We start from the raw sequence: 27,107 nt of genomic DNA, 5'->3' as shown, positions 1-27,107 counted from the left end.
GAACGAATGATGCAAAAGAAAGAAATGACCGAGATGTGCTACTGAATGAGGTGAGTTACTGAGCGAGAGTAGATCTCTGAATCATTGTTTGTTTTGTGTGGAAATTTGTGCTGCTTGGGCTAACGCAGCGTTTGTTTAGATTTTGACTGCAAAACCAATGCTGCTAATTTTGTAAGCAGCAATGACTCGTCCATCGGGGATCTAAATGAACGATATAAAAGAATGAGCTGGATACGGATCCGTTCGTTCTTTTCACGGAATCGTTCCTTTGAGCCGGTTCGTTCATGAACGACACAACTCTACAAATTATATCAAAATCGGTTTAGATCTGGATATAGCTCCGATTTATATTTTACATATTCACAGTGGTGTAGGGTATCATATAGTCGGCCCCGCCTGACTTTGATCCTTTCCTTACTGGTTAAGTATATGACTTTAATTATGTTTTTATACGTTTTATACAGGTATATGACGCTTTCGACCTTTATGACGTGTTGACGGTAGAAAACCAACAAAGTTGTCCAAAAAGCCTTTCCTTGAGGTACTCTCAACTATGTCAGAAAGAAATATTACGATGTGCAAATCAAGACTTATCGTGAGCAAACTTTTAGCGAAAAAATTTTAACTTTTGTGGCGAGGTGTTTGTAGTAGTGGATCGATATGGGCCAACATTTTGGATCAAATTGGTTACGTTCGAGAGTTTTCGTGGTCACCAGCCATACGACAGATGGGCAGGGCTGAATCAATCCTAAATTGTCTGAAACAGATTTCGTTTAAACATACTTGGCTTCTAAAACCATTATTTCGACGAGGCACATTTTATACCCTACACAACTATGTGGGGAAGGTATTATAAGTTGGTTTTGGCCAAAAAGTTTGTAACGCATCGAAATAATGGTCGTAGACCCATACATATATATAGCAAAATGAATGTCTCGACAAGCTGAGTTGATCTGGCTATGTATGTCCGTTCGTCCGTCCGTCTGTCCATCTAAACCTTATAATCACGTTGCAGGTCCCAATTTTAATCCGATCGTCACCAAGTTTTGTTGATAATTTGTGTTGATGAAGGTCCCGGAGGGGAAGAAGCCTATTGATTTTCATGATGGTCGGATAATATTCAGGCGTTGGAATGGGCAAAACATTGTTTGGAGAAAAAATCAACGTTTTATTTCAAAGCGAATATCTCCGCTTCTATAATGGGTATATCAAAAGAAAAGCTTGCTAATGAATGTAGAAAATATCACCTTTAAACGACGTAACGTAGGTTAGCGTAGGTGGTCTAACAACGAAGATATCGCAATAGCTGCTAATAGAACACAATTTTTCATTTTTGCGATTTTAATAATAAAGACGAATATCACGCTTTGGTTGGGAACCATTCAAAAGCAAAGTGTGACTTGAAAGTAGAAAAATCCTATGTTAACAATCATGTAAAGCAGGTTGGAGATATCGCAATAGTCCCATTTTTTAATTTTTTTGTAATCACGCTACACGTCGCAATTTTGATTGGATCGTCACAAACTTTCGGTGTTAATGAGGGTCCCACAAAGGAAAAATCCTATTTGGAGAAAAGGCCAACGTTTTATGTCAAAGCAAATATATCTCTTTTGTAAGAGGTATATCGAAAGCAGAACCTGGCAAGGAATGTAGAAAATATCACCTTTACAACGATGTAGTAGGTTGTCATAAGTGTTCAAACAACAGAAATATCGCAATAGTCGGTAATGCATCCCTTTTTCCATTTTTTGTGCAATCGCACTACATGTCGGAATTTTGATCGGATCCTCACGAAATTTTGGGGATTGATGGAGTCTCACAGAGAAATAAGCCTATTGATGGTTGGCGTACATCCCACTTTTCCATTGTTTTATTTGAGTTGTACTGACGATGCACTTAAATGCGTTTCAACAATTTTTACTTGTATTATTGAAGACATTCAGAGCAAAGGCGCTAAGCTATCCCAATTTTAATATTTTGAATTTTACCGTTCAAAAGCTTATGTACAGTGCTAGTGATGTAGGGTATCACATAGTCGGCCCCGACCCGACTATAGCCTTGGCTCACTTGTTGATCGTATTAAAGTGTATGCACTCTCCTTAACCTAAATGCTGCGAATATACAAATTGGCGAGAAAAGACCATAATATAAAGTTTTTAGAGAGAATTTTATTTTATAAATGGTGTCGAGCATTTCGGAGGCAAGCAAAATTTACAAAAAATGTCTACAAGAAATGTCTATGCCTCCATCGGGGCCATACCAAAATTATGCAGGAGTTCTGATGTACAAACTCAGTTTTGTTGGAGTTCATGAAAGACGAACATATCATTGGTTTCCTCATTTTTTGATTTTATAAAGGTAAATGCAGATAAAACGGGGATTTAAAGATTTTCAACTTTAAACGGGCATAACTTATTTTTTCGCAACGGTTTTTTATAATTTTGTTTTTCTAAATAGTCAGGCTTAATCCCATAGTCGTTGTTTTAATATTTTATTAAAACAACTTTAATTTATTAGTGGGAAAAAATTGGCGATGTTTACCAAGGGGTAAGGCAGGGAATACTATAGTTTCAGATCTCGCCACAGATCTTCATCAGTTCCCTTATTTCTTGTTTTTCAACAAGAAACTTTTTATACCTAAGTGTCAAATGCTAGCTCAAATAGATACGTGCGCAAAGAAACACTCTGATCGAGAATTTCCTTGGTAAACATCGCCAATTTTTCCCACTAATAAATTAAAGTTGTTTTAATAAAATATTAAAACAACGACTATGGGATTAAGCCTGACTATTTTGAAAAACAAAATAGAAGTCGTCATCCCAAACAAAAAACGCCAAACCCTCCTAATTGTGAGACCGGGCACCGTCAAAATATTGTTTATTGCTGTAGTATGCAATACCAACAAATTAGTTATGTGTTTTTTCGTCGAGAATCGACGAACGCATAGCAGTGGGAAAGATTTGGTTTTGTTTGCAAGTGAAGTTGCTAGAGTTTAGGTAGTGCCAAAGAAATTCTCGATCAGAGTGTTTCTTTGCGCACGTATCTATTTGAGCTAGCAATTGACACTTAGGTATAAAAAGTTTCTTGTTGAAAAACAAGAAATAAGGGAACTGATGAAGATCTGTGGCGAGATCTGAAACTATAGTATTCCCTGCCTTACCCCTTGGTAAACATCGCCAATTTTTTCCTACTAATAAATTAAAGTTGTTTTAATAAAATATTAAAACAACGACTATGGGATTAAGCCTGACTATTTTGAAAAACAAAATAGAAGTCGTCATCCCAAACAAAAAACGCCAACCCCCCTAGTTTTTTATATTTTTTTTCTAAATCAGAACATAGGTGGCGTTTTTATTGGGATAGCTGTTGCAAGTTTGTTTTTATACCCTCCAGAATAATATGGAGGATAGTATATACAGGAATCCCACAGTATTAATTGTGTGTAGTGTAACCATAATCACGCTAGATGTAGCAGTTATATTTTAATACTGACAAATTTTTGGTCGAAGTAAGAGGTTTGGTCAACGAAAATGCCATTTATTTTAAAATATGATCAAATAGTATTTAGCGTGTAAAATTGACCATTGTGGGAAATATATCCAAATTTAATTTTTGGTCCAAATATTCTAAATTAAGAAAACGAAACTTGAAAAACATCTCTTGACCTCTCCTTTGATGCAAATTATATCAATAATAAATGATTCAAAAATATAAGTTAATTTTATCAATATCATAATTATATAAAATAAAATTCCGTGGAAAACAGTCCCCAGAAGGAATAATGTAATGTATTTTTTGAAATAAATGCGTTTTACAGTGTTTTATTTAACTTGCTTTGTTTCATGCCTGTTTAGTTCAAATTTAGTAACTCATTTTTAACACAGTTACAGTTGACCAATCGAACTAAAACTTTGAACAATTTTCAGATTTGGATGAAAATACATGAATATGAAAACCAAAACAAAACGAATATGGGTCCATTTTTTCCCAATGGTACAGACACTTCCCCACCAAAAATTGTGGATCTAGGTCGAGGTTTTGGTATAGCCCCCATATAACGATACTACCCGATTTCAGGTATCTTAAAGTTTTTATCTACATTTTCGGCCAACATTGGTTGTAATTTGGTTATGGGATTCTCAGTGGTCAAAAAAATTGTATTTACTAAATAGTTAAAAATAAAAAATAATTAATAAAATTAAGCTTCAATGTTTTATTTATAAATGCAATTAACGCTAGAAAATAATTTTTTGCTTAGCATCAAGTACTCGTAGTATATTTTCTTCTTCATCATGGAAACTCTCAAATTAAATGCTTGCATTTAAATTAAAAATGGTGACAAAATTAAACGGCAACCGTTTTATTTGAGAGATTCCATCATGAAGAAGAATATAGTGCATTTATAAAAAAAAACTTTAATTTAATTTTTTAATTATTTTTATATAAAAAAATTTTACATTTTTGAAAAAAAAAAATATCATTCTAACGTAATGCAGCTTAATTTCAGTTTTGTTTTTTTTTAATTTAAAAATTTGTTTTTTTTTTTAAATTTAAATATTTAAAAACAGCAAAACTGAGATTAAGCTGCATTACGTTAAAATGATAATAAAATTTTCAAAAAATCTAACATTTTTTTATATAAAAAATAATGCACTAAAACCAGAACATAAAGTGGTATACAGTTTAAAACACATTCAAACATTTCCTACAACAACAGGAGATTGGTAGTAATTCGAACGAATTTGAAGTCGAATCGTCTTAGAGAAGCAGCCCATAAATAAACTTTCGACGTTTTTGGTTTGTTTTTGTTATAATTATATTTTTACTTTCGAACATCCATGCGTATAACTCATATTACTTAGAAAAAGTCTAATATTAATTGATTATACGCATGGATGTGAATAGAAATCCGTTGTGAAAAAAATGAAGTTTTGTCCAAAATTCTAAGAAACTCTGTCTACATTTACCGTTATAAAAGTAAAAAATGAAGTGACCAAATAAAAGCAATGCTACTTTCGTCTAGCATTTTTCGTCCAACATAAGGAAGAAAAAATAAATAATTAAATAAGTTAATTTTTTGATTCCTTAATTTTTATTTTCTATAGAAATTAATTACGATTTAATAAAGTAGGTATGAGTTTTACATACTGTGAGTAACATTGTGTTATTTAATGCTTAATTACTCACATAAAGTTTTCATAAATCACACATTCCAATTTTCCAGCTGCCTCTGATACGATACATAGGTATAATTCCAAATTGCAATGTTTTCACACTGTAAACATGTTTTTGTGTTATATTTTATTATTATTTTTTACAAAATAAAGTAATTGTATATCATTTTGCCAACTAGATAGACATTAGGGTATATGAGCACATATTATTAACACCTAAATTTAATTATGCATGGAATTAAACGATTTATTATTATTTTGTTTTAGGTACATTTTCACTTAATGTTTCACTTTACATTGCAGATTTGCTGTAAATGCGGTAGCAATTTTTCAGCTTCATTACACGTTCATTGTTCACTTGTTTATGTATTTATTTCATGTATATTATGTATGTATTTATTTATTTGTATTAGTTTTTCATTGGATAGGTATTTTTTAACTTCATCACATTACTTCACAATTTTCATTTATTTAACCATAATTATTATTTTTTTCAATTGTATTAATTTTCCTTTATTTCTTTATTTTATGACGAACAGAAAAAATGGAGATCAAAGTTATGGCGAAAAAGAATTCTCAGAAAAAATGCCAGAGTCGAAAAACAAACAAAATAACACTTCAATTGTTTGAATGGAGAACTGCAGCAACAACAACAACAGTAATGCCAACGACAACTACGATGATGATGTTGACAACGATACGCGACGCGGCAACACTATCGAATGGCGTTTGTTGGTTATATGTTTACTCAAGCGTGACAATTGGAGGAAATGCTTGAGCCCACAATGGCATCCATGGCGACGACAACGACCACAATAACACAGCACAATGACAACCACTAGAAGCCGAGAAGCGCCAAAACAATACAATGCGATATAAAGAAAACAAACCCACACAAGCATTCAAACACTCATATGAACTACACGAATAACTGAACACACGAAGGAAGCAGCGTCGTAAGGTACGTCATACTTGGTTGGGTTGACTACGACAAATAATAACAAGTACACAACAACATTGTCGACAACAACGACTCTTTCTCTTTCCTTTCTTATTTTTTAACTCTCTTGCACATTGAGGGGGGTGGATGACAGAAGAAGCCCGGCCGCTCAACCAACCCATCCAAGACAAGGAGAGTGCGTACACAATTCCTCACACTTGTTTTGCTAGGGAATGCGTAAAGAATTAAAGTCTCCACTTTATATGTTAGTGTAGACTTTGTTGTTGTCCGCTACAAAACTACAATAAATGTGGTGATGTTCTTCTTGGTACACAAACAAAACAGAACAAGTATAAATTATCAATGACTTGAGCCCAAAGATCACTTGAAATGTGTAGTCCCAGCAACAACAACAGCATCGGGCCATGTAGATGACAAGCCAGCCTCTTCACACACACGCGTAATATTGCCACTGTATGAACGGATATGCACTTTGTTATTTGTTTTTTTTTTTTTATTTGTGGCGCTCCTTTTGACCAAATTTGCTCACTCACTCTTTCCAATGGCTAAGGTGTTTGCTACCAAATTGCTATTTTTTTAAGTATGGAATGAAGATGGTGTTGATGTTTGAATGAAACCGGTTTGACAAAAAAATGTATTATGGTGGACGCATTATTATTGTTATTGTTTCTTAAGGTTTTTGTTGGTGTAGTAGTTGTTTATGGTTGTATTTGTTGTTGTCTTGTATTGCATTACTTTATGACTTCTGTGTGACTTGTTTTTTTCTGGTGACAAGAATTGCAAATGTCGCCACATGAGTATAAAGAAACCCAATTGGAATTTTTTGAAATAAGAATTTATTTAAATGCGTATTGCCAGTAAAGAGAACACCGAACACTAAATCAGGGGCCTAATTATGTGATTCGATATCGAGTTGTTTCGACCTGAGTACTCAAAGTTGGGATGACAACATTCGTTATGGAGTAAAATTATCGAGTAATTGAGCATAAATTTGCGAGTAATTTCTCGAGGCCAAATTGCCTATCGTAAACAAATAAAATGAAAGATTTCTTATTGTCTTTTTGTTTAAAATGTAAAGATTGTCGTTTGTTGTCGTTTAATAGAAGAAAAACTATGTTAGTAAATAATTGGCAGCATTTTTTACACAGTATAACAAGAGAAATTGGGAAAAGTACTTTGCAGTCGTTTTTAGAAATTGTGATAAACTTAAATGCAATCATTAAACAAAAATTAATGTTTGCAGTCGTTAAAAAAATAGGTTGAAAAATAAGCATTTCTGGCAAACGATGTATTCTTATGTTAGTATATTTTTTTTTTTTTTTTTGATATACTTTTGATGGGGTTCTATTTAAACTTGACGTTCTACCAAACCGACCAAATGCTGATTCGTATTTTCGTCTCAAAAAACGAACACCTAGGTATAACATTTTCGAACAGTTGACAAGATTCATTCATTTGTATGGCTTCCATGACAAGCGCTTAGCGCAGTGTTTGCAAGTCATGAGTTTGAACGCTAACACGCCTTGACAAACAACACTTCTTTCATGTATTTTTCAAGGACGTGGGTTCAAACCTCAACCAGGCTCAAGCTGATTTCTACAATGTTTTCTTTAACTTGCTTTGGTGTCGGTTTAGTTCAAATCTAGTAACTCAATTTCCACACAGTTGCAGTTGACCAATCGAACAAAAACTTTGCACACTTTTCAGATTTGGATGACAATACATGAATATGAAACCAAAACCAATATGGGTTCATTTTTTTCTTATACCCCCATGTAGTGGTACCACCCTATTTCAGGTATTTTGAGAATTTAATCTTCATTTTTAGCCCAAATTGACTGTAACTTGGCAAACAGACTCCCCAATGGTACAGAAACATCCTCACTGAAGATATGACCAGGTTTTGGTATAGCCCTTATAAACGGTACCACCCGATGTCAGGCATTTTAAAGTTTGTATCTACATTTTCGGCGTAAATTGGCTGTAATTTGGTTATGCGGTACTCAGTGGTCAAAAAAATTTATTTACTCAAAAGTTAAAAATAAAAAATAATTTAAAAAATTAAGTCTCAGTGTTTTTTATAAATGCACTGAAAACTAGAAAATAATTTTTCGCCGAGCTTCAATATGTATATTCTTCTTCATGATCGAATATCTCAAATAAAACGCTTGCATTTAAATTAAAAATTGTGACAAAATAAAATGGCAAGCATTTTATTTGAGAGATTCCATTATGAAGAAGAATATACATATTGAAGCTAAGCGAAAAATTATTTTCTAGTTTTCAGTGCATTTATAAATAAAACACTGTGACTTAATTTTTTTAAATTATTTTTTTTTTTTTTTATTTATTTGAAAATCATTTTTAATGTTATGTTGTATACCCTCAGCATTTATGCTAACGAGGGTATATACACTTGCATACCCAAAATGTGCCTTATCGAAATAATGGCTTTAGACCCCAAATATACGTATTTGGACGAAATCCGTTTCAGGCTGGAGCACACGATAACTCTTGTACGGATCAACCCATTCAGTCCAAAATTTAGCTTTCGTAATATTTTGTCCAAACTTAGTTTAAGTTCGAAGATGGGTTTTATCGGTCAACTCCTTCCGGTACATCCCCCAAAAACGTTTTATAATGTTCGGAAAATTTGTGCGACGATAATTCTTGAAGGGTGCAACCGATGTGGTACATACTTTGCACATCGTGAAATTTCTACCGGAATTAAATAGTGTTCGAATATGTACTCATTCGGTCCACTCCTTCGGGTACCTCCCACACAAAATTTCGGAAAAATTCAGTTCAGGACCTGCTCTCGAATTCCTTTGATTTTTCTTGTAACCGCTTGTATTTACTGTCCCCTATACGACGATACTAGTTTCATTAGGAGCAGGTCCATACATCCTGAGAAAAAAGCCTTAAAGTTGCAAAAAAAACCCTATGACACCGTGCGTAGCGGTTGGTAATATTTTGTCCAAACATAGTTTAAGTTCGAAGATAAACCATATCGGTAAACTTCTTCGGGTACCTCCCCTACAAAAGTTCAAAAATGTTCGGACAACTCTTGATGGGAGTGACCGATTCGTAATATTTTGTCCGGTTCGTAATATTTTGTCCAAACATAGTTTAAGTTCGAAGATAAACCATATCGGTAAACTTCTTCGGGTACCTCCCCTACAAAAGTTCAAAAATGTTCGGACAACTCTTGATGGGAGTGACCGATTTGATCCATACTTTACACATTCTAATATACATATCTTGCACATATAGTTTCGAATATGGACTATATTTGTCCACTCTTTCGGGTACCTCCCACACAAAATTTTGTATAAGTTCACTTTAAGACCTGTTCATGAATCACTTTGATTTTTGTTGAAGCAACTTCCATTCGCTGCCTCAATTACCACGGTACAAGTTTTTTGAGGGGCAAGTCCATACCTTTTGAGAAAATAGCCCAAAAGTTAAAAAAACACTATGGCACCATATGCAGTGTCTGGAGAGCACGATTACTCTCGAACTGCTCAACCGATTTGGTTCAAAATTTAGCCTTTGTCATATTTTGTCCAAAATTAGTTTCATTTTGAAGATGGGCAATACCAGTCCACAACTTCCGGTACTTCCCCCCAATATTTAAAAATGTCACTAAAATGGTATGCCCGATATCTCTTGAACTGGACAACTAATTCGCTCCAAACTTTGGATCTCCTAATATTTTGTCCAAATTTAGTTTAACTTCTAAAAAGGCCCATATCGGTCCTCTGCTTAGGGTACCTCCCCCATAAAAGTTCAACATTTGTGTCTAAGTACAGTTTGGGAACTGTTCGAAGGTTACAGTGCGCCTTAACTAATTTTAAATGGAAGGTGCTTACACCAATGCTCATAGACGAGAAATATCAAGAAATAAACAAAAATCGCCGGAGGGATTTTCAAATAAATCGCGATTTAAGTTCACATTTTTAGGGGTTCTTTAGGTTTTCACGATTTGGCTTGGAAACCGCGAGACCTATGTAAATGGGCCTAAAGAAAATGTTGTAGCTGTGAAAATTCTCCACAAGATTGACATTTATGATATTTTCGTTGGTTTTACCGTTTTTGAAATATAGAAGTTCACATTGAGACAATGCACTGACTGTATAAAACAATGTCATTACTGCAATTTCCCAAATTCAACTTATATATCTTGAAAATGGTACAACCTAGGAAAAAATAAACCATCCAATCTTGTAGAGGATTTTCACAGCTTCAACATTTTCTTTAGTCCCATTTTGATATGACTTGCGGTTTCCAAGAAAAATCTAGAAGACTTATGATAAAAATCTGAAAATTTGAACTGAACCCCTATATCTCAAAAATTGTAAAACCTACGAGAAAACCTAAAGATCATTCTTGTAGAGAATTTTCACAGCTACAATATTTTCTTTAGACTAATTTCGATACGACTTGCGGTTTCCAAGCAAAATCGCGAAAACCCAATTTATTAATTTAAAAATCCCTCCGGCAATTTTTCTGTGTTTTTTTATTTTTCTTATCTATGAACATTGCTGTTTCAGAATCCGCGAAATCTTCCCATGTGTAAGCGGTTTTCATCAAAAGTTAGTTAAGGCGCACTGAGCACGATATTGTTTTATAAGGAGGCATTGACAGTCAGTGCATTGCCTCAATTTGAAATATCGAAAATATCATAAAGGCCAATCTTGTGGAAAATTTTCACAGCTACAACATTTTCTTTAGGCCCATTTACATAGGACTCGCGGTTTCCAAGCAAAATCGTGAAAACCTAAAGAACCCCTAAAAATGTACCTCCCCCAAAAAAGTTCAAAATTGTTCTGTAATATGGTGTGAACGATTACTTTCAAAGGGAGCAATCGATTTGGTCCAAACTTTGCACATTGTGTTATTCTTTCAGAAATGTTCACTCAGACCTCAAAATGCAAAAGTAAAACGAATTCGGTTAGAAAATTTGGCTAATTATATCAAAATACCAAAAATCGGTCGGGTGGTACGTTTATATGAGGACTATACCCAAATGTGGACCTACATCAACAATTTTTTTTAAATCTTTTTGGCTCGTTATAAGCCTATGTTTAAAATTTCGAGGGCGTAGCTCGATTAGAACTATTTTCGACACTCCTTTCCATACAAGTCGGACTACTGTGGCAGAGAACTACACGAGAAATTGTTGATATAAGTCCACATATTGATTTAGGCCCACAAAACAGTACATCCCGGTTTTTTACTATTTTGAGGGTTTTAGTTGATTTTTCACACAATAATAGCTATAATTCGGCATTTAAGGTTTTAATTAGTCAGAAAACTCCTTTACGAAAACTTGGCACCATATGTCCTCATTTTGGTATAATCCCCATATAACGGCTCCTCTCCAACGAAATTGCTGTAATTTGGTATTAAAAAGTACAAGCCTTCTAAATTTGTATAATAATTAAATTTGTCATTCCGTTTGTAACACATCGAAATATTCATCGTAGACCCTATAAAGTATATATAGATTCTTGATGAGGGTAAAATTCTAAATCGATATAACAATGTCCGTCTGTCCGTCCGTCCGTCTGTTGAAATCAAGATACAGCTCGCAAATTTTAAGATAGAGCTTTGTAATTTGGTATAGAAGTTTCTATTACTCCTAGGATGTTTGGTATTCCAAATGGACAATATCGGTGCACGTTTTGATATAGCCCCCATATAACGGTACCACCCGATTGTTGGTATTTTGAAGGTTTTTAGCATCCTTATCACACCGAAATGGCTGAAACTTGGTACATAGTTGGGGCTATAAAACTTTCCCCCAGAATTTTGTTGGTATTAGTCCACGCCCTCATATAGCCCCCATAGACCAGTACCTCCCGATTTTCAGTATTTGGCTGAAATTTGTTACTTAGCCTTCGTTGGAGGTATAAAATTTTCCCCAGAATTTTGTCGGTATAGATCGACGTTTTTATATAGCCCCATAGAATGGTACCTCCCGAATTTCGGTATTTTGAAGGTTAGCGACACTGTTTTACCGAAATTGCTGAAACTTGGTATTAAGTCTTCTTCATAAAAGAAAAGAAACTAATTGTTCCATTTTATTTCAATACCACTCGTGTTGGAGGGTATAACAAGTTCGGCCCAGCCGTTCTTATTTGTTAGTAATAACATTTCCCGATAAATAGATATGATAGACAGCACCATTTCCGAAGTGACAAATTAGCGGGACGAATTCCACTTCTAAGGTATTTCTCTATTGTAATGACTGTATCATGGTATGTATTTCAGATTCTCAATGGATGGAAAACTTCCACATATAGAAAGAATAATCAACATAGGATTGTATTTTGGTACACACCCCATATTTTACGTATCGGCCAGGCGAACTTAACGCCGCATAGTGGTTCAGAATCTTTTTTTCCTGCCCAAAATTCGGTAAGTTTTGAACGGATAGAGATATAATCATGATTCTGCTTTTGTTCGACAGATAAATACAATCAGTTTTCCGGTGAATCAAAATAGGTCAAACCCCAATACTATAAAAACACAAAAAATTAATATTGATTTTTTTCAGATATGTAAAATTTAAAATTTAAAAAAAACGTATTCCTTGGTTATTAATAAAACTCATATTAAAAAAATCCATTTGTATAAAATAGCTATAAATAATATGAGAAATATTATGAAAAACACATACTCATGTAATTTCAATAAATTTAAGAAAGTGTTAAACGGATGGAGCTGGACTAGTACAAAAGTCCATATGGACTGAATCAGAACACTCTCAGATATCTTTCTGTGAAAACAGAACGTTGTTCCTCAAAAGTTATACTCCACCAAAATTTTAATTTAAGTAAAATTTAGTACCTGAGAAAAAATAAAATAACTCACTTTGTGTAAACACTACGGTAATTTTTTAAAACGTTTCTTAAATACAACACTCCTGCCTACCTAAAAATAAAAAATAATTTAAAAAAGTTAAGTTTCAGTGTTTTATTTAGAAATGCACTTAAAACTAGGAAATAATTTGTCGCTTAGCCTCAATAAATATATTCTTTCTCATGATGGAATCTCTCAAATAAAACGCTTGCATTTAAATTATAAATGGTGGCAAAATTAAACGGCAAGCGTTTTATTTGAGAGATTCCATCATGAGAAAGAATATATTTATTGAGGCTAAGCGACAAATTATTTTCTAGTTTTAAGTGCATTTCTAAATAAAACACTGAAACTTCACATTTTTAAATTATTTTTTATTTTTAACTTTTTAGTAAATAATTTTTTTGACCACTGAGAACAAAATTATAGAAAATTTAGATAAAAACTTTAAAATGTCTGAAATCGTGTAGTACCATAATATAAAGGGTATACCAAACCCTGGACTTATGTCCATAATTTTTGGTGGGGAAGTTTCTGTACCATTGGGAACTCCAAATGCCAAGTTACAGCCAATTCTGGCTAAAAATGAAGATAAAATCCTTAACACACTTGAAATCGGGTGGTACCACTATATGGGGGCTACACCAAAACCTGGATCTATGTTCACAATTTTGGTGGAGAAGTTTCTGTACCATTGGGGACTCCAAATGCCAAATTACAGCCTATTCGGGTCAAAAATGAAGATAAAATCCTCAAAACACTTGAAATCAGGTGGTACCAATATATGGGGGCTATACCAATACCTGTATGTCCATCATTTTTAGTGAGAAAGTTTCTGTACCAATAGGGGTTCCCATTGCCAAGTTACAGCCAATTCGGCCTAAATATGAAGATAAAATCATCATAATACTTGAAATCGGGTGATACCGCTATAAGGGGGCTATACCAAAACCTGGACCTATGTTCACAATTTGTGGTGCGGAAATGTCTGTATCATTGGAATCCCAAATACCAAATGGCAGCTAATTCGGGCAAAAACGAAGATAAAATCCTCAAAATACCTGAAATCAGTGGTGCCGCTATATGGGGGCTGTAGGAAAAAATGGGCCCATATTCATGTATTGTCATCCAAATCTGAAAAGCGTGCAAAGTTTTAGTTCGATTGGTCAACTACAACTGCGTTAAAAATGAGTTACTAGGTTTTAAATAAATCGGGTGGTACCGCTACACGCAGAGAAAAAAATATGATTGATCCAACAATATTCGAAGAGCAAAATATGTATTGTAAAGATATTGTTAAATTCCAAATGTAGTATTGTGATTCCAACAATTGGGTTTTGTTAAATCCAAAAAGAGTTTTTGTCAACTGGACAATAGTTCTCTCTTTTCTTTGACAATTTTCTCTCTTCTCTCGCTATTCGATGCCGTGTTGAAAAAAACAATTATGGTGAGTTTTGTTTGTATGACATGATACCTTTATCTTTGTTTTTGTGTGTATGTATACCAACAATGAGACTCTTGTTTTTATTTGTTTCTCTTTTGTTTCATTCTTGTTTTCTATCTTCATTGTGCTTTGAGGTTTGGTGTTATACCGGAGTTTGTTATGGTGTTTAATTATTCCTTATGTTGTGGTGGGTGCTTGTGGCTTTTTGTTTGTCTTTGTTGTCAGCCAATGCAGCAAACCATGTATTGTGTTCATCAATGATTGCAATATTATACGCGACATTTATATCCAAGTTATGTGAAAAGTGTATATGAGAGGTATATACACTCAAATCAAAAATTTCTGGGCTGGTTTTCTGGGTTGACAATACTTTTTGTAAACAAAATTAGATTATGTAGTTCCTACAATCGGTATTGTTAACGATTTTTACAATATTGCGGAAATTCGAAAGTTTTTGTTTTCTATGTTTGGAACAAAAGATGGTATTTTTGGATCTGGATTACAATATTTGAACAAAACAAATACATTTTTGGAACCAAAACAAATATTTTTGTTCCAACAAAAGCGAAAAATATTTTTTCTCTGCGTGTATATGGGGGCTTTAGGAAAAAATGGACCCATATTGGATTTGGTTTCATATTCATGTATTGTCATCCAAATCTGAAAAGTGTGCAAAGTTTCAGTTCGATTGGTCAACTGCAACTGTGTCAAAAATGAGTTACCATATTTGAAATGCAAGGTAAATAAAACACCATAAAAACACTGTAAAAATGGACCAACATTGGTTTTGATTTCATACTCATGTATTGTCATCCAAATCTGTAAAGTGTGCAAAGTTTTAGTTCGATTGGTCAACTGGAACTGTGTTAAAAATGAGTTACCAGATTTGAACGGACACCAAAGCAAGTTAAATAAAACACTGTAAAAACAATGAACACAATTTCTCTTATAGTTTCCGAGAAATAGCTACATATTTGTTTACACAGAAACTTTCAAAACTTGCATAGGTATGTAGGGGCACCCCACGCCCACACCTTACAATATTTTAATCTATTTTTTTTGTTTCCTTATTTTTAATATGTTTACTATTGAATCCCATATAGAAATAAAATATGAGTGACGACAAAAAAATTGGGATTTTGGTCCGGAAAATCAATTTCTGAAACCCTGTGCTCCGTTCTTACTCGTTTGTTTTAGTTGGTAGGGCATTTTTATATAAATTATAATTTAGTATACGTAATATGTTCAGTTTACTTTTCTTTTAGTTCGGATTTACGACCAAATATATAACATTATAGTTCTAACCTGGGTAAGGTTTAAAGTAGAGGTGGGCGCGTGTCGTGCCGTGAGTAGTGCGTGTTCGTGCCTTCTCGAAAAACGCCGTGTTTGTGCGTGTCGTGCCGGAATACATTTTTGACCGTGCGTGATCGTGTTTTTTTGTTCGACACGGTTTTGCACGACACGACTAAACACGATCTGCACTATGTGACACGATCGTGCTAAATTTTTGGTCTGCCTTTAGAAGTCGTGCAAGTGACCATACTAAACACGAAAATCGAACAAGAATATAAAACCGACCAAAAAATGCCTAAAATTATTTGCTTCATTTTGTAGTCTGGTTTTTACTACCGTTTTGTTACGGAGAGGCCAGAGTATGAGTAAAAAAAAGATGATGTTTGTTTGCAATTTGTTTTGTTCATGAGAGAAGCAAACACAAAAACTACCCAGAGGGTTAACGCAATATACTCTCTTTGCAAATCAGACGTTTATCTCTCTGTAATATCTGTTATGGATGGTGTTATTAAGAAACATCCTCTTCCCGAATTGGGAAAACTGATTGACTGTCCAACAAACCTTGTAAGATATTTTAAACATGCTTGAGAGCATGTACCAAGTCCACAATGAGATTAAGAGTATTTTCCTACAAAAGAATGAGGTGGATTTGCTAGAACCTCTATTGGGTTGTCATAAAATATTCAAAGAGTGTTCCTACGCACATATTTGCCCTTTGGTCTAAAAAAACTTTTGAAAGTCTGCTCAATTGATACCATTGACTCAATTCATGAAAGATTTGAAAGCTAAAACTAAACAATCATTTCTTAAATGATTTGTACCAACAATGGCACATCTTATAGGGACATTTTTATTTCCGCCGTTTAAGGAGACGCATTTTTTATTAGCTAATGTAAAAGCAATGGTTATTGATATACAAAGTGAGAACATAGAGTTTTCTAACGATGAGCAGGAAATTATAATGCCACATTTACACGAATTTTCAGAGTTTTTGAACCAAATTGCAAAAAGAAGAAAAATGAAAAAGTCTCCAATTGATAGGAAATTGGTACATATTATCGTGTGCCGTATCTAGCCGGACTGATGTTTTAAACTTTTGGAAACAGTCTAATCTAAAATATTTAAAAGAATTAGCCAGGAAATTGTTGGCTATACCCATCAGCTCAGCAACAAGCGGGAGATTTTTCCACATATGGAAATATTCACAACGAAAGTCGTACTAGACTTTTGAGTTCTAACTTGGATAAAATAATGTTTTTAAATAAGAATAGAAATTAAATAAGATTAGAAAAATTAGAAGTACATATGGGGATTTCTATGTGAAATTGGACAATTTTTCAATAAGAGTTTTTTTTATTTCCTTTATTTTTTGATGTGGTGATGCTGATCATCAACAAAACATTTCAGTACGAGTATATCTTCTGATTTTTTTCGACCAACGGCCCCAGGGATATCGCGCCTTAAAAAGGTCGAATTCTATGAAAACTATATGCAAAGAAATACTCATAACTTCTTTAATATTGGTCCAATTTGAAAAAAAAAATCTTTTTAGTATGTTTTGTTGTTTTATCACCTATTTGATAAAAAATGGAAAACAATTTGGCACAGTTGACTTGGAAGCAATTTTCGCGATTTAATATTTAAAATCAATTTTTATCAAACTACGATCAATAAAAAAAAAATTAAGTCCTACTTGGTAGTGGGATTAGAATAATAACTATTTTATCGCAATTTTTTTGAAATTTGCCAATAACGTTTTTCCTATATACTACTGCGAAAAATATCTTATTTTACCATAACATATTTATTTTGCGATTTTAACAATGGTTTAGAAATTGGTGTACCAGCATTAGTGGGTATTACTGAATAAAGTTTTTTTTTGCCCGCGATATGTTTAAACATTACGTATTTAATATTCAAATCCTATTTCGTATCTAAATAATAATCTTCTAGCATGAAAGCCATAATGAAGAAATATGATGAATGAATGAATAGATTGAAGAAATATTCAGCGTTGTATAAAACAAATTGCATTTGAAAGAGGAAAAGTTAGATGATAGCGAAGCCGTCCCACATCTTATATGTCTGAGGAGCCTTTACCAAAGGCGAAAGAGGCCATGTCATGGGTTCGAATCGTCGGCCGTCCTTTTTCACTTGCATTATTTATCATCAAACTCGAATTCAACGAGAAATTAATCAAAAAATTAATACTAAAATGATCTTCGCATAAAAAAGGCAAAATTTTCGGAAAAATTAGTTGACAAATTAAGAAAAAATAGTAATCATTCGAAACCCACTACCAAATAGGACATACAATTTTTGTTATTGATCGTAGTTTTATACAAAAATGTCAAGAAAATCGAAGGGGTCATTGTTATAAATTGATTATAAATATTAAATCGCGAAAATTTAATCCAATTACACTATGCCAAATTATTTTCTATTTTTTATTAAATACAACAAAACATAGATTTTTTAAAATTGGACCAATATTAAAGAAGTTATGAGTATTTCTTTGTATATAGTTTTCATAGAATTCGGCTTTTTCAAGGCGCGAGTTCTAACGAGTTCTGGAGCCGTTGGTCGAAAAAATCTGAAAATATACTGAAATGTTTTGTTGATGAGCAGCATAACCACAGCAAAAAATAAAGGAAATCAAAAAACTCATATTGAAAAAGTGTCCGATTTCACTCAGAAAAACCCATATGAATATTTTTTGGACAAAAAATGTACACCTACGACATATCGATTATCTTTTTTTTTTTTGTAATTTCGTGCGTGAGTGTGCGTGTTCGTGCTTTCTCAAAAAACGCCGTGTTTGTGCGTGAATGTGCATAAAAATTTTGGTCCGTGTTCGTGCATGTTCGTGCCTAATTTTTTAGGCACGCGCCCATCTCTAGTTTAAAGTGATCATTAAATTTAGTATTAATTTTTAATGTAAAAGTAATCTTTTAAGCCTCCATATTCATTTATTTTGCGTTTTAAAATCCACCCAACAGCAAAAGAATAATCTCTTTACAATTTTTGAAAATATTGATATTTTTTGCTCGTTTTTAAGGTTTTATTTAATGTGTTCAACACATTTCTTCTATTTTGTGTAATAACAATTTTTTTTTGTTTTTTTGTTTTTTTTAGACACTTGTTTCTAATTGTAGGTAGGTACATATAAATTATTTCAAATTACTTTTTATATAAGTGCAATATATTTTTAATTGTTAAGTTATTATTTTTTCACATTTTTGTTATCAATCAACTTTTTTGAATACTGTACATATTTTATAATCAATTTCAGTATAAAAAATGCAATATTTTAATATTTTGTTTGTCGGTAAAACAACAATTTTGTATTGAAATCACTTTTGCATTTTTCATCATTTTCACCATTATAACTTTTTGCCATAAATATGTACATATTTCAATTGTAAATTGTTATAATTTTAAATATTTATAAGATTTTTATAGTGCACTAAAGATTTTTTGCACCTACATTCCATTAAACAAACGCATAGATTTGTATCACCCGGCGGTAATTTCTTTTATTTTGTTTTCAATAATTCATAAAAGCATTTTTGTAATTTTCGCAATCTGTTAATATTTCATTTCAAATTTCATGCACGGGAAATATTTATAAACACACGAAACTGCCCCACACATTTACCGTTGTTTACATTCTACATCGACTATACGAACGAATTGTACCGTAAGTACTGAATATCAGAACAGTGACAAGTATACTTAGACTGCTACAATACACACACTCAAATAACAACAAAATCAACTTGACGGCTAAGTGGGAGTGGTCTTGTCACAATGGCCATCCATCAAAATTGTTAGAACAAAAATAATGGACATGCGCCGCACATAGGAACAGACTCTTCACACTTGTTGGAGAGAAAGGGTTGTTTATTATATTTCTCGTTCTATCTCTTTCTCACTCTTGCAACTAAAGCCAAGTAGTCAATAAACAATGTTCGCTTTTGCCTCGTACATAAAAGTCTCCACGGTTGCGATTGGTTGCTAGATTGTGGAGTGTGAGTAGAATTTGTAGTTTTGTCGCTCTCTTGTGCAGTTTTCGTTTCATTCACTGTAATACAGTTTGGTATGTGGGGAGGCCATCATGACGATGTATTGGAATTTGTTGTTGTTTGTGTATGTTTTGAATGCTATTCTTTATTTGAATATTGGATTTTGGTATTTTATGAGAGAGTTTAGTGAATTTATTCATTATTTTTGTTTAATTTACGTTTGTTTAGTTGTTTTGGAAAAGTTCTTTTGCGGTTTAATATTTGATGTGTTTTCTTTTATCTATTCTGCTTTACTTTTATGTGGCCATATATTGCATTGTTTATCTACGAATTTGGTGGTCTTTTTCTTCATTCATTTGCAAATTTACCGCAATTCTTCTTCTGTGTTTGCTCATTCTTTTTTGCTGCAAGTTTTATTTCACATTGCCTTACTGTTGCTTTTCCTTTACCAACTTCTGTTTGTACCTTCTTACACCTCCTGTGAAGTATGTACCTACCCAGTGTTTTGGTTGTCTGCCAGTATGAACTGTCAATCAATGTGGTAGTGTCTGTCTACGTTTTTTTCTCTTCTCATCTTCTGTTTTTCATTTTGTGCCGTCGTTCCAAACCTCAGCCAAAAGAAAAACCGAAAACCCCCTCAAGTCTTGTTGGTTGGTTAGGTACGGCGGTTCGGTTTCCCCATTAATTTTTATAACTTCCGTTGCATTTTTTAGCTTTGTTGTTGTTTGTTTATTTCTGCTGTTGTCTTGTCGTCTGTGAATGTTTTCTACAATTACACTGTCTCATTTAGCTGGAGGTGCAAACCATCCAGCTACCGTTTTAACTTTGTGTTGGAGTTTTTTTTTATTTTTCAAAGTTTCTATAAGCTTTTTAGTTTTCCTCATCTCTTCAATGAAGAACAACTTTCATTTCTACTGTGAATGTTGAAAACCTCAAGGCGACACTGCTGCGGTTGTTGTTTTTCTTGTTTCCTGAGATGGTCATAATCGATTTTGGCGGAAAATCGCATTTAATGCGAATGATCGCATTTGTTGAAACTACGTGAAGAAATACCTACACAAACACATGTTGATGACAAATCGAAATTCAAAGCAAGCAATGCTTAAAAGTTTCACATTCACTTTGAGGCAAAACTAAGCCGATTTATAAAGTTTCATTTGTTGGACATGATTGATAGTTATCAAATTTAAAGGTGATACCGATTACATATTAAATGTGGAGCACAAGGATGTGTAGTTGTTGATGATAAAATGGGTCTTGAAAATCAAATGTTTTGTATGAAGGGCCGAACTTTATATAATGTGGATCTGCTTGAGCACAGAACATTTGTTTAATGAGCCGAACTAAGGACAGATTTCCCCCTTTCCCATATCTTTCCACGATCTTCGATTTCACCTAACACCTGTTCTTTATGTCGAAGTTCCGGCCAGCGGCTGCCACCTTAGTGTACACATGTTTGTATTTGTATCGTTTTTCTTTGTTGGGAGCAGCATATCCCGGAATGCATGCTCCACATTCTTTTTGTCTGTGCCGGGACGGAGGAAACCCCAGGACTATTTTATATGTGCTCAGTTTGTCACATCCGCACCCACCAGTCGGAAGATTATCATGATCGCTGCTCAACCACTGCAGCTTGACATACATATCCGCGGACAGGTCATCCCGATGACCTATAACCCCAAAATATTGGGCGCCATCTTCGGCTACCTCTTCCTCTTTTGTAAACATGCTGGGAACGTCGGGAAAAGGAATAAAATACTCAAAACACTTGCTGGTAAAGACAAGGAGACGATCCTGACCACCTACAAAGCCATAGGACGTCCCCTCATGGACTATGCCGATATAATCGTCAGGAATAAGCGATACGCAATGGAGAAATCTTTAAGCGGTTCAAAATACTACACTGCGCATCGCTACAGAGTGCCACTCCCAGGCCACCGAAGACCATCTACACCACGATGCAAAGCTTCTCCCCGTAAAACCCCCCTGCACATTATTAACAAGACAACACGCAATTAAATGCAACAAACATGGCCACCCAAACAATGAACGTTACACCAGACCTCCCTCTGAAAGAAATGTACCAATCATAGACGATTTCCGTAAAGAGCTCCCAAATTCCCCAAAACCCATCGAATAAGGAAATTCAAATTGCCCTGAGGCAGGCTCACAAAAAGGTGGTAGAGGACCATATCTCATCATACACAAAAGCAGTATTGTGCTCGGCGGGAGACCCCCACCCATAAACGAGGATGACCAGATCGATACTATCCCAACTTCGGTCTAGTATCTCTAGGTACTTCAAAAATTCCCCAAAACCCATCGAATGAGGAAATTCAAATTGCCCTGATGCAGACTCATACAAAGGTGGTAGAGGACCATATCTCATCATACAAAAAAGCATAAACGAGGATGACCATATCGATACTATGCCAACTTCGGTCTAGTATCTCTAGGTACTTCAATAGTTATCACTATCTCCTGAATCCTGAAATAACAGACACGTTCACAAAATGTGGCCAATCATCGCACATCACATGACACCACCTCGCATATCCCGCAAATCCAACGGACCTGTCACCGGAGTCACTATGTACACATCCAGTCGTAGTTGCCGGCTTTCTGGGACTGGTTGTGGATATTTAGATGTCTAAATTTTATTCTCTTTTTTTTCTCTTATATTTGCTTGTAGGGGTTACAACAACAACTGCAGCTTACAGGTGTTGAACTGCCGAGATAGTGTTGCTGAACGTTTACAGCCCGCCGTTAAATAGCTGTACCGGTTATGGATGTACAGGTTGTAGGCCCAACATTATCCCGCTTTTCGAAGGTCATAACCGTCTGGTCTTGGCGGACTTTAATGCTCATCATGAGCATGCTCGAAAACAACCAGAGCGGTAGTATAGTGCTGGCAGAGCTGATTGATGGCTCTACGTTTTGCAAAACATAACCACAGTTCGCCAGACATAACCATCGTGTCACCTGGTCTGACAAATGACGTCACCTGGCAACCCGTCTTTTCTCTTGGGTCAGACCATCTCCCAAAAATAGTCACCATCAGCAGACCGCCTGATTTCTTAACGCCGCACTTTCATCAATCATAGGAAAGCTAATTGGCCTAGTGTCACAGAGTTCACTAATCACCACTTCGGATATCTGCCCAACCGTTCTGATGTTCGGGTGGCAGAAAGGAAGTTCTGAGACATCATTACAGCGGCAGCCGTTTGACATATATGTACCTGCTGGCCGAATATCGAAAGTGAGACCAAACTTCCCAGCAGAGGCGAGGGGATTAGCAAATGAGTGTGATGAGCTTCGTGACACCGCAGTCATAGAGCTGACACCGGAAGACAACAGGTTGTTCGGTGAGCATAAGCGTCACAAGTAGCTAAATCTACTGAAGAGGTGCAACATTGGAGTCAGAATAAGTAAATTGTGGGCAACGGTTAAGTCACTCTCGAACCCTGGAAAGAAGGGATATAGGGTCTCAGGCACGTTTAGCGATGTTACGCTAACTGATCCGAAGAGGTGGTAAGTTATTTCAATCGACAGTTTGTTGAGCACCTCGGGCAAAGAGAAGTGTACTACGTGGCATAAGAAATCTTCCTGCAGAGGATGAACCCCCACAATTTACAATGGATGTTGCAAATCTCATCAGTAACGCGTTGGGCGCTGATCCAAGGTAATACTCAAAACAGCTGGATGGGCGGAGAGTCGAATATCTCTCTAATCTGTCGATCGTTCTCGAAGTCTGAAAAATTTACAGGGTGGTCTCGCTACTGAAGCCAGGCAAGGATTCCAGCAAAGGTGATTCGTACAGACCTCTTCGCTTTTGTCGCCCGTAGCAAAAACCCTTGAGTCTTCAGTTCTCGCCAGCGTCAGAAATAGCTATCCAGTTGCCGATCATCAAAATGGGTTCCGTAAGCAGCGCAATACGACAACAGCGCTGCATGACATCTCCTCGCATATTAGAACAGTAATGGTGGAGCTTGACTTATCAAAAGCCTTTGATACTGGCAAGCTCTCCACGCTGTTTGAGGACATCGAGCAGACTGCCCCCCTGGCCAAGTTTGAAATGTTAGATAATCAATGATAGTGTGGACGCCAGTAGTACGTGGAATTCAGAAACAAGAAGTCCAAGCCCCATAGTGTGAAACTGGGAATTCCCCAAGATGTGGTGATATCTCCGGAGCTATTTAATTTCTACCTTTCCTGTATTCCGTCGCAACGTATGCGTATGATTGTAAAATCTTGACGTCAGATACGTTCCCTGATATCATTTGTGAAAGGCTGAACTGCTATTCAAGCAACTTTTTCCACGCAAGGGATATGCACATATATGCCACTAAATCTACGGCCGCCCTGTTCACCAGGCAGAGGTAAGAACTGAGTTGAATATCATGGTTAATGGTAACAGAATTCCGACCACAAACCACCCCAAAATTCTAGGGGTCACATTCGAAAGCATGTTCTTGCTCAGAGACAAGCTGAAATATAGGAACGATGTCCTCAAGTCCCTAGCCGGCAGTACTTGGGGTGCAGATTAAGAAACCTTGTTGATAACATGATAGGTCGGTACGCGAATATAAGTGCAATGCAATGGAAAACATTCGAACGTGTCAGAATGCCGCCATGAGGACTACAACTTCGTGCCTCCTCTTGACACGAGTGGATCATCTTCATGAGGAGACGAAAATCTTACCGGTACATTAACACAACAAGATGTTATCAATGCAGTACCTGCTTGGGTATTACCGACGTGAGCATCCCTGCCACGATCAAGATCAACGATGTATGCAGAGGAACCAGATAGCTAATTAAAATATACGAACGAACCGACATACATATGTATGTACTAGCAAAGTGCCCGCTACTTCGTATGCGGAAAGGATATAAACACCAAATAAACAATATTTTATATGGAAATGGCGAACACTGAATGTTTTATTATACTAATACCAATTTTTATTTTTATTTAAGTACAGTTTTGTACCACTTTAGTTAGATTTTCAAACAAATCAGCTGTATCTCACCCTTACACATCAACAGCGAGAGCAACGTTGCACGCCTATTTCCACAAAATTCAGATTCCAGCTCTGTCCCTACACCCAAAAACAAATTGAGTACCCATAAGTAATTTTCGTATACTTATGGTACGTATTTCGACAACGACATATGTATCTCAACCCTATACTGACATTAATACAAAATAATATCAGTAATCGTAATTCCAAATCTCAAGATTCCAGATATCCGTTCGTCCACTTCCAAATTTTACAAAATTTATTTACAAATTTTCAACATTTTCTCAATCGAACAGTAATCTTAATTCCAAATTTCAGGATTCCTGCGCTATCCGTTCACCTGAATGTAAATTGTGCCAAATTTAGTGTCATTTAGTACTTTCCAAATTTTACCAAATTTAGTACTTTCCGTACCCATAAGTTCAAATTTCCAAAACTTCTTGAATCCTACACTCAAACAGTAACCTTAATTCATAATTTGAAAATTCTAGCTCTATCCGTTCACTAAAATCCAAATTGTACCAAATTTAGTACTTCCTTACCCATACATACGAATTTCCAAAACTTCCTCAATCCTACACTCCAACAATAAAATTAATTCCACATTTTAGGATTGCAGCTCTATCTGTTCACCCAAATCCAAATTGTACCAACTTAAGTAGGTCTAGTAGTTTCCGTACCCATAAGTACGAATTTCTAAAACTTCCTCAAACCTACACTCCAACAGTATTCCTAACTCCACATGTCAGGATTCCAGCTCTATCCGTTCACTCAAATTTATATTGTACTAAATTTAGTACCATTAATACTTTAATTACCCATAAGTACGAATTTCCAAAACTACCTCAATCCTAGACCCCAATAGTAATCTTAATTCAAAACTTCAGGATTCCAGCTCTATCCGTTCACTCAATTCCAAATTGTACCAAATTTTGTACTTTCCATACCCATAAGTACGAATTTCCAAAACTACCTCAATCCCACACTCTAACAGTAAGCTTAACTCCACATTTCAGGATTCCAGCTCTATCCGTTCACTCAAATTTATATTGTACTAAATTTAGTACCATTAATACTTTAATTACCCATAAGTACGAATTTCCAAAACTACCTCAATCCTAGACCCCAATAGTAATCTTAATTCAAAACTTCAGGATTCCAGCTCTATCCGTTCACTCAATTCCAAATTGTACCAAATTTTGTACTTTCCATACCCATAAGTACGAATTTCCAAAACTACCTCAATCCCACACTCTAACAGTAAGCTTAACTCCACATTTCAGGATTCCAGCTCTATCCGTTTACCCAAATCCAAGTTGTACTAAATTTAGTACTTTCCGTACCCATAAGTACGAATTCCAAAACTACATAAATCCTACAATCCAATAGTAACCTTAATGCCAAATTTAAGGTTTCCAGGTCTATCAGTACACCCAAATCCAAATTGTACTAAATTTAGTACCATTTAATACTTTTCGTACAATAAGTACGAATTTCCAGAACTATCTCAATCCTACAGTCCAACAGTAATCTTAATTCAAATTTCAGGATTCTAGCTCTGTTCTGTTCACCCAAATCCATATTGTACCAAATTTAGTACCATTTAGTACTTTCCGTGCCCACAAGTACGAATTTTCAAAACTACCTCAATCCTACACCCCAACAGTAATCTTAATTCAAAACTTCAAGATTGTAGCTCTATTCGTTCACCCAAATCCAAGTTGTACCAAATTTATTACTTTCCGTACCCACAAAAACTTCCTCAATCCTACACTCCCAAAGGTAACTTAATTCCAAATTTGAAGATTCCAGCTCTATCCGTTCACCCAAATCCAAATTGTATTAAACTTAGTACCATTTCGTACTTTTCATACCCATAAGTACGAATTTCAACAAAAAAATTCAAGATTCTAGCTATATCCGTTCAAAATATACAATTGGTACTAAATTTGTTAACTTTTAGTACTTATCGTACACTGGGCGATGATTTGCCAGTCAGTCACTCACTCAGTCATCACTTAGCTCTTTTATATGTATAGATATAGATTTTATATTTTGTATTATATATTTTATAGATTTTATATTTTATAACTATGAAATTCACAAATCTATATCAAACCTACACTCCAACAGTAATCTTAATTTTGAATTTCCGGATCCTAGCTCTATCCGTTCAATCAAAACAAAATTGTACCAATTTAGTACAATTTAGTACTTTTCGTACGCAATAAGTATGAAGTATGGAAACTGTTCAATCTTGTACTCCAACAGTAGTCTTATTTTCAAATTTCATAACATAAATACGAAATTCCAAAACCA

General features: G+C 34.9%; 1 protein-coding gene across 14 annotated transcripts in view; it reads right to left on the bottom strand.

Annotated features, from left to right (window-relative positions):
* The window catches only part of pb (homeobox proposcipedia), a 223,800-nt gene extending 203,519 nt beyond the window's left edge, over positions 1 to 20,281 (bottom strand). For 5 of the 14 annotated variants that reach the window (XM_073959222.1, XM_073959234.1, XM_073959236.1 and 2 more), the window contains exon 1: positions 5,188 to 7,966. The gene's annotated coding sequence lies outside the window, so the exon portion shown is untranslated. Of the gene's footprint in view, positions 1 to 5,187; positions 7,967 to 18,923; positions 19,447 to 20,261 lie in introns of those variants that run through there. The other 9 variants (XM_073959225.1, XM_073959223.1, XM_073959224.1 and 6 more) reach the window with 9 other exon arrangements.
* Between the last annotated feature and the right edge of the window lie 6,826 nt (positions 20,282 to 27,107).

This window comes from Musca autumnalis, unplaced genomic scaffold (genome assembly GCF_047663935.1).
Source record: "Musca autumnalis isolate F117 unplaced genomic scaffold, ASM4766393v1 scaffold_1, whole genome shotgun sequence".
Lineage (NCBI taxonomy): Eukaryota > Metazoa > Arthropoda > Insecta > Diptera > Muscidae > Musca > Musca autumnalis.
The sequence above is the reverse complement of the archived record's forward strand: the minus strand, read 5'-3'. Positions and strand labels throughout refer to the sequence as shown.